Source organism: Canis aureus, chromosome 6, assembly GCF_053574225.1.
Source record: "Canis aureus isolate CA01 chromosome 6, VMU_Caureus_v.1.0, whole genome shotgun sequence".
Classification (NCBI taxonomy): Eukaryota; Metazoa; Chordata; class Mammalia; order Carnivora; family Canidae; genus Canis; species Canis aureus.
In genome coordinates, this window is record NC_135616.1 from 77,738,677 (window position 1) to 77,748,327 (window position 9,651).

The 9,651-nt window shown below is 36.8% G+C and overlaps 1 long non-coding RNA gene across 1 annotated transcript; it reads right to left on the bottom strand.

The window, feature by feature from the left end:
* Window positions 1–1,223: 1,223 nt before the first annotated feature.
* LOC144315289 (uncharacterized) lies at window positions 1,224–8,984 on the bottom strand. The gene is made up of 3 exons (XR_013381033.1): window positions 8,612–8,984; window positions 5,064–5,179; window positions 1,224–1,405 (listed from the first exon to the last, which is right to left on the bottom strand). It is a non-coding gene; the product is annotated as an uncharacterized LOC144315289 (long non-coding RNA).
* Window positions 8,985–9,651: the final 667 nt, after the last annotated feature.

Consider the following 9,651-nt stretch of genomic DNA (forward strand, 5'->3'; position numbering starts at 1 on the left):
CCCATGATAGTTACCAGTATGGACCATATACAAACTTTGGCCTTTAAACTCTAAGACCATTTTCATGATATTTCTTTGTTAGAAGGATCTGTTTGTATATAACTAAATGCCGCTTTCTTAAACCTTTACCGTTGGTAGCTTAATGCATTTTTGTTTTATTTCAAGTACAAAGGCTATATTATGCTTTTGTTGGCATCAATGCTAGTTAGTGTGCCAGCTACATAATTTTGTTCTCTGCAATATGTCAGTATTTGAGTGCCTTGGGCTCAACAGGTGGTGCTAGATAAGGTTCTGGCAAATCAAACAGGTAATGTGGTTATTTCTTTTGTCGAATTATAATTAAAAACAGTCTGTGTAAAATGAGACATACATTTTCCTGTTTTAAAAAGGGCTCAACATCCAGTACAAATTATTTTCTATAACAAAGACCCATTAGTGAGGAAGCATATTGCCTGCATAAACGTACAACACCTTCTCACGTGCAGTTTCATTGCTCTATGCAGTTTACTTCGTAAACCCAAACTGTAAACATTGCTACACAAGGTTGTGACTTTTCTACCCTTCTGGAATTCAGGAGTATGTACTTAAGACCATGCCAAAAATTTAACAGTAAATTTAAACATTGCTATCCACTACCTTACAGAATATTAAGAAACTGTAAATATTTTACTTAAATCATCAAAATAAAACAATTTCCTTTATATGTTATAGTATCCTAGTTCCTGATTGCACAGGAGGAAGGGCCGACCCTCCAATATCAAGAAGCTGGAAAGACCCTTAGCCCCAGAGCGAGAATTCCTCTCCTATAGTCTAATACCCAGCCCTGCCAGAGAACCAGGAATTGTCCCATAGTGTGACAAGGAAACAGGGTCTTATACACTCGACTATGCCTCTAAAAGCTCCCTGTGATGAAAGATGCTTCTGCAGGACAGGCATATCTGCTCTTGGCCCATTGCTCTTATGTGCTCAACATCATCCCAAAAGGAACGAGCCAGACAGTGGCTACACGCTACCTCTGTCCCCAAGAAGAAGCCACCTTTGTCTTCCTGCAATCCAGAGTACATATAATATTCTGGTTTAAATTGTATTGTGCCATAAAATCAATAAATGATAGAAAAATAACTTACTATGCAGTTCTTTTAGTTCAACAAATTTGATCCAATAATAATCATTCACTCATCTGTGCCCATAGAGCAGATTATCTAAAGAAAAATCAGAGCAAATCAAAAATATTCACCTAAACTTCTTACCTCTGTGCTAATACCTTGATATGTAGAGAACCTGAATGTTTGGTGTCAGACAGACATGATGCACAGAAGATTGACTGACACTTTTCCAGGAGTTGGGTGAGACTTCAATGGAAGCATCTGATATTTCCTCTTTCCAGTGAATTTTCCTTTATGCCCTATAGTAAGATACAACTCATTTAAATAGATTTTTATTTTCTCTAAGTAGATAAGTTTTCTGTTTTCATGTAATGAGCATTTATGAATTATTGTGTATAAATATTATTTAGTTCTAAGATGAAGATAGTTTTGACAGACTAAACAGCATCTATATTGTGTGTCTAAACTTGACCTTATTTACAAAGAGTATGTCTAGGGGATCGCTGGGTGGCTAAGTGGTTTAGCGCCTGCCTTTGGCCCAGGGCTTGATCCTGGAGTCCCGGGATCGAGTACCGCATCAGAGCCTGCTTCTCCCTCTGCCTGTCTCTGCCTCTCTCTCTCTCTTTCTCTGTCTCTCATGAATAAATAAATAAAAATCTTTTTTAAAAAATTGTTTACAAAGAGTATGTCTATACTCGGCTACCACTCAATGGAAAATCAGTTTTCCAGACTGAAAGCCAAAGATAACTAATTTTTTTTTCAAAGATTCTATCTATCCATTCATGAGAGACACAGAGAGAGAGAGAGAGAGAGAGGCAGAGACACAGGCAGAGGGAAAAGCAGGCTCCATGATGGGAGCCTGATGTGGGACTCGATCCCGGGTCTCTAGGATCAGGCCCCGGTGCTAAACCGCTGAGCCACCTGGGCTGCCCAGATAACTAAATTTTACATAGATTTTAAGTTGAAGGTTAAACAAATTGAGTGTGTATCACATAGTTCACATCAGATCATGCTTCTGGTGTAAAACCACTATTATCAAGCTGGGGAAGTGAGAATAGAACTCTCGGTTTATTTGAAGTTTTTATATCTGTAAAAATGACAGTCTGTACTAGAACTAGAGGTTTCTAAATGTTTGAAAGCAGCGTCTCTCTCTCTCTCTCTCTTTTTTTTTTTTTAAGATTTTATTGATTTATACATGAGAGACAAAGAGAGAGGCAGAGACACAGGCAGAGGGAGAAGCAGGCTCCCTGTGGGGAGCCCGATGTGGGACTCGATCCCAGGACCCCAGGGTCATGACCTGAGACAAAAGCAGATGCTCAACCACTGAGCCATCTGGGCATCCTGCATCTTTCCTTTGAGGGGAGAGGAAAAAAAAAAAACATTAAGGCATAAAAAAAAAAAAACATAAACATAAATCTAACACAGCAAAATGGGCAGAGTCCCCCACCCTTTCACTTCTCTTCCTACTCGGGCCCCTAATTCCAAGCCATGGCTTTGGGAAACACATAGGGCCCCAAGGACTGGTGGAGTAGTTCATCTCTGTGGTCCTGTCCTGGCTCTACAACTCTACTATTCCAGCATTACATAACATCATGCATTTTATAATAACTTAACAAAGCATATCACTACGGTTTACTTGCCTCTCAATCCTCTGAAATAAGGAGGATGGGTTTCAGTTTTCCTATTTTGGAAATGGCAAAATGAAACATCAGAGAGATCAAGGTGAAAGCCAAATCCACAGGGAATGATAGTTACAGCTAAGATTAGAATCCAGAATCTAAAAAAAAAAAAAAAAAAAAAAAAAAAGAATCCAGAATCTCCGGGTATTGCTTCCCACTTAAGATCCCTTCCTTGAGATGCCTGGGTGGCTCAATGGTTGAGCCTCTGCCTTCTGCTCAGGGCGTGACCCCGGGGTCACATTGGGGTCCCTACATGGAGCCTGCTTCTCCCTCTGCCTGTGTCCCTCTCTCTCTGTGTCTCTCATGAGTGAATAAATAAAATCTTTAAAAAAAAAAAAAAGATCCATTTCTATATAGCACACTATCGTTGGTTTGGAAGCTTTATATTTTGCAAGTTTCAAATGAGCCCCCTCAAATTCTGACCATAAGAATGAAGACAACACTTTGAGGAAGTTTAGAAAGAAACAAATAACCAGATTCAATAGGCTGAAAGAACCCGTTACCATTTGATGTTATACCAGGAAAATAGTCACTAGGATGAATGACTCTCATTATCCTCATAAGGTTTTAATCCAGAGATGTGGAATTTCACTACTTTATGCTGAAGGTAGATAACACTGTATTAACCCTATTCCATTAATGAGTCAAAAAACTTTCCCCACTTTCTCAGCTGTTGGGGTAATATCGAAGAGGAACATCTATGTTGTGAAGATGCCGATTCTCTCCAAAGCCCTTTATAAATAATATAAATCCAATTAAAATTCTGACAGAATGGCTTTTAAATCTAATAAAATTATTTTGAAGTTTAACTGAAAAAAAATGTGTGAAAGGCACAAAACTTTGGAGGAAAAAGGAAATTTTAGACTAGAATGTTAAACATATTGTAAACATACACTAAATTAAAACAACAAGATAATAGTTCAGGAGGTAGTTAAATAGAAAAGAATAGAAAGCTCAATAGTTCTTATTATGTGACCCTCTTAGAGGTCTACAAGGTCCTGTCTTTCCCAACTACACATCTACATTAAGACTAGATTTTTTTTTCATTTTCCTCAAGGAGAATAAGTCATCACAACAGATTGGCTGAAAAAGCAGATATGACAATTCAGCTCTCTTCTATGAAGCCAGACACTAAGCAAGCGATTTGCAAAGACGGTGAAACAATGCCATCTTTTTTCTCACTACTTTTTTTTTTACAGGAAAGCAGTTATTTTTCATTAAAATGTTATGTATATTAATATGGAATAGCTTTATTATTACTCTTAATGAATTAAAAATATTTTAAATAGTTCTTAGTTCTAATTACTAATATTATAAATATCAATAGATATAACTCACATAAACCAAAGTTCTTCGAGATTCTTAAATAATGTTAAGAGGGCAAAAACATCTGCAGCCAAAAACCCTAAGAACTAATGGCCCAAATAACATATCAATGCTTCCTATGTGACAAAGGCAACAGTTTAAACTAGTGGGAAAAGAATTAAGTATTCACCGTTGTTGGAACAAGAAGTTAATTATTTGGGAGAAATGTGTGTCTGTGGTTAACAAAGCTAAAAAGTCTTTCTAATTCCCCTTCTCAGTGTGAGGCGCTCCTTGACTCCTGGTGGAATGGAAGCGAGACAGTTAAACCTCTTCCTTCATGACAATGACTTCAGGACTCCTCTGTTTGCAGGTCTTACTGCACCTAACTAAAACAAATCCCAAGTCCCACCAGGGCAGTTCCTTTTAGTCTATAAGTGCTTCCTCTGTCTTTACGGCCTTCTTGGAAACATCCAAATGCTTCCTGCCACTGACCTTCTACTGATGTGAAGCCAGATTTTGATACTTGGCACCTTTGTCCTTCCTGGGCCTGAGGCCAAAGATCTCATTTCCATCTTTTCTGCCTTCATCTTTGCTTTTGGTGTCTTGGCTAGGACCCTGCACCTTTACCAGCTCTAGGCACTGCCTTGGTTTTTTCCGGCTCCTCTTCCATATCCTCTGGGTCTTATTACCCAAGAACAAACCTTACCTACTTTCAGCTTTTCCTATTAGCTGGTCTGCTCTTCAGTTTTGTCTTGATTAACTCATCTAGAAATTTATTTGTTGGGTACATGTTAAATCCCAGGCATTGGGTTTCTATCAATGAAACAAAGAGACCTGGTCCCTGTTCTGTGGCAAGATCATGAATTCTCAATTTTGAGCACCATGATATAATTTTCCCCTGTCTCCAACATGTCTCCCCACCCTGAGATGCCCGCTCGCTATTTGCCTGAATTTGATGGGATGGTATACACACGTTTGAGGTTGATATTCCATTTTTCTGTCCATGAAGGTAACTATAGTTTCAGGTCTTTACATCACTCTGCCTCCCCTCTGCTCCACTGTAGATCACAGAGCCGACCTCATAGAAGCCTGAAATATGACAGAAAGAGGTGATGTTCTGTATGTGAAAACAGGGAGAAAGGTTTGGAATGGCAACTTTAAAGAATAGAAAATTAGCCAGCACTGCTCAACTGAGATTGGAAAGATGAACATGTTATTGATGGACTTTCCAACAGAGTTTAATTTATTCATCTTGACCTCTTTGTGGCTAACTCAAGTTGGGGATTGGTACGGCGAGGGATGGCAGGGAGAAAAATGAATGAAAAACTAACACTTACTGAACTCCATTTATACTCCACAGTCTTGTTTCATTTAATACATCATCCCAGTGAAATAGATATTACTATCCTCATTTCGTACAAGAAAAAATAAAAATTAAGTAAGTTACCAAGATCATACAGGGAATAACTGGTTGTCCTGGGAGCAATTTACATCTATACGATGCCAAATTCCTGCTGTATCTTTTAGAACACTCTCCATCACTTTAAAATATATGGATTCTTCTATGTAAAATGTCACATCCCTGATTTATATATTTTCACATATTAGAACTGTAACAATATTCAAGCTCTTCCAGGGTCTCTCATCCTATAATGAGCATATGAATTACCTGGGGATTTTATTAAAATACAAATTCTGATTCAATAGACCCAGGATGGGAGCAAAGAATCTACATTTCTAACAAGCTCCCAGGTGATGCCAGTGCTGCTGGTCCACAAAACACGCTGAGTAGCAACACTCTACACTACACATTTGGATTTTATAGATGAGAAAACTAAAGCTCATATAAGAGGAAGAGACTCTTTGATAGTGAATTTTCTAGTAGCAGAGACAAATAAGACCCAAAAGCCCAGTGTTCTTTATACTATAGTATGCTCTTTATATTACATAAGGCAACATCCAATACATTTTCTTGATCCGTTTTTGCATTTGGTAAAGAATTGTTTAAAAGTAGAAAAATATTATGTATTGATGATAAATCTTCTCACACACTTCTCAAAAAGAATCAAAAATGTTATGCGTAATAAAAAACCAAAGATATACTTCTTCTGGAGAATATGTTTATTATGTATTAAATATTCAAACTAAAATTGCTATTAGACTATTAGACCATAATTTACTACAGAGCTTGCAAAAAAAATTACACTTATTTTACAAAATATTTGGATTTGTATTGTTTTGTTTTGGTTTTATTTAAGACACTATTTTACTTGTGAATGGTTTTTACAATGATCTAAATCTTTCCCTTGACAATAAACTTCATATGCTTTTTTGTTTTTTATTCTTTTTACTGAAGAATAATGGACATAGAACATTATATTAGCTTCAGGTGTACAGAATAATGATTCAAAATTTGTATAAACTCTGAAATGATTACCATAAGTCTAGTTACCATCCATACCACGCAAAATTAATTTTTTTTTCTGTGAGGAGAATTTTTAGAATTTATTCCCTTGGCAATTTTTAAGTATGCACTACAATATTGTTGACTAGAGTCGCCATGCTGCATATCATATCCCCATGACTTATTTTACAACTGGAAATTTATACCTCTTGACCTCCTTCACCTCTCTCTCCCACTAACAATCCCCCTTCCCTCTAGTAAACACTCTTCTGTTGTTGTATCTATGAGTTTTGTCTTAGTTATTTGTTTTAGATTCCATATATAAGTAAACCCATACAGTATTTGTCTTTCTCTGACTTAGCATAATTCCCTCAAGATCCATCCATATTGTTGTAAATGGCAAGATTTCCTTCATTTTTATGGCTGAGTACTATTCCATTGTGAGATTCTGGGCCTGTGTGTGTGTGCATGTGCATGTTTTCCATTATCCATTCAGTCATCCATGGATCCTTAGGTGGTTTCCACATCTTGGCTATTGTACATAATGCCACAATGAACCTAGGGGGGTGCATATATCCTTCCAAATTTGCATTTGTTTCCTTTAGATATATACCCAGAAGTGAAACTGCTAGATTATATGGTATTTCTCTTCTTAATTTTTTGAGGAACATCCATACTATTTTCAATAATTGCTACACGAATTTACATTCCTACTAACAGTGCATGAGAGTCCCCTTTTCTCCACATCTTCGCCAACACTTGTTATTTCTTGTCTTTTTAATAATAGCCATTCTAGCAGGTCTGAGGTAGTATCTCACTGTGAGTCTGATTTGTATTTCCTTGATGATTACTGATGTTGAACATCTTTTCATGTGCCTCTGTGTCTTCTTTGGAAAAAAATGCTTAATTAATTCCTCTGCCCATTTTTTAATCAGATGGTTTGGTGGGGTTTATTTTAATGCTACTGAGTTATAGGAGTTCTTTATATGTTTTGGATACCAACCCTTTAACAGATACATGATTTGCAAATATTTTCTCCCATTCGGTAGGTTGCCTTTTAGTTTTATTGATTGTTTCCTTTGCTGTGCAGAAGTTTTTCAGTTTGATGTGATCCCATTTATGTATTTTTGCTTTCCTTGCCTTTTTCAGGTGCAAAACTCTTTTCAGGTGCAAGGCTTATTTTAGGGAGCTCATCTCCTATGGTTTTTTTTTCTAGGAATTTTGTGGTTTCAGGTCTTACATTTGAGTCTTTCATACATGTTGAGTCAATTTTTGTGTATGGTATAAGACAGTAGTGTAATTTCATCTGTTTGCTCAGTTTTCCCAGAACCATTTATGGAAGACACTGTCCTTTCCCCCTTGTATATTCTTGTCTCTTTTGCTGTAGGTTAATTGATCGTGTAAGTATGGGTTTATTTCTGGGCTCTCAATTCTGTTCCATTGATTGGTGTATCTGTTCTTATACCAATACCATTCTGTTTTGATAACTATAGCTTTGTAATAGAGTGTGAAATCAGGGAGTGTGAAGCCTCCAGCTTTTTTTTTTTATTTTGGTTTTCAGATTTTTTTCTTGTTATTTTTCCCCCCTGGAGATTACTTTAGTTATTGGGGGTCCTTTGTCATTCCATACAAATTTTAATTTTCTTTGTTCTATTTCTGTGAGAAATCCCATTGGTTTTTTGACAGAGATTCCACTGGATCTATAGATTGCTTTGAGTAACAATGCACTTCAACAATACTAACTCTTCTAATCCATGAGCATGATATATCTTTCCATCTGTGTCTTCTTCAATTTCTTTTATCAATACTTTATTTTTTTTTATTTATTTATTCATAGAGACACAGAGAGAGAGACAGGCAGAGACACAGGCAGATGGAGAAGCAGGCCCCATGCAGGGAGCCTGACTTCGGACTGGATCTCAGGTTTCCAGGATCAGGCCCTGGGCTGCAGGCGGCACTAAACTGCTGCGCCACCGGGGCTACCCCTTATCAATACTTTATAGTTTTCAGTGTACAGGTCTTTTACCTCCTTGGTCAAATGTATTCCCAGGCATTTTATTTTAGCCTCATCAAAGCTACTCAACTTAAGCTATAAATTATAGTTGCAGGGAACACACCTTGCAGTTTGGCGTGGTTTGGGCATGGTCTCAGCAACAGTGGCTTATGTAGATTACAAATCTCTGAGGACTCAGACTATCTCACTTATACTTGTTTCCCTAATCAAAGCTCAGCTCTGTGCTGCCCAAGGAAAAAAAAATTAATATTTCCGTGAATTGAATGTTTCAATTTAGTTCTTTTGATGAGAAAGAATTATTGAAAAATAGGCTCCCTCATTCATTTAATGTGCTCTGCTTTCAGAATGTTTGAACTTCCTTTTAACTTGGGTTCTGCAAGTATGGTAGGTTGTTCTCTAAAAATATAAAGTATTACTTTAATAAGAAAATCCAAAAGAGATTTATCAAGGGAACTATAAGAGCGAGCTTAGCTATCATCCCTCCTCCTTTCTCCATCCCCACTGCCTTGCTCCTCCTTAAAATATAAACTGTCTGCTTCCACTGGCTGTCCCTTCTCATAACCCTCTTTTTCAGTACTGGTGTTTCTATGGAATCAGTTGTGACTAGCACAAGGATAAATTCCTTAACAAATAGAATGCTTACTTTCTAATCATGAGATTTATCAAAGGTTCCTAGCCTTCAGTGTTCTATCATTCCTGTATGATTTCCAGAATACTAAGACGTCTTCTATAATTAACAATATGGAGTATCTGGCTTGAGTTGGCTTTACCAGTGTTAGAAGTTCAGTTGATGGACTAAGTTATAGGCAAATTGCCAGCTGTCAATCTGTCCAATTCAGATTACAAAGACTAACAGAAGCAGAAAACAGGAATCATCTGATGCCTTCTGGTTAATGTACTATATATACAAATTAATACAGCAAATGAAAGGGATTTTAGAGAGAGAAAAATGAGTCATTTACTGTCAAGTTTTCCATGGAAATTTGTTGCAAATAAACTTTAATTGGGTTCTTATTGTATTTAGTCAGCTATATTTGAAATATCTTTGAAGTGAAGAAGATCACTGACTCACATTTTTAGAAGAAATGATTGAAGAGTAACCTTTTAAAAAAACTCATGAATACAAATGGATTTTAATGGAAG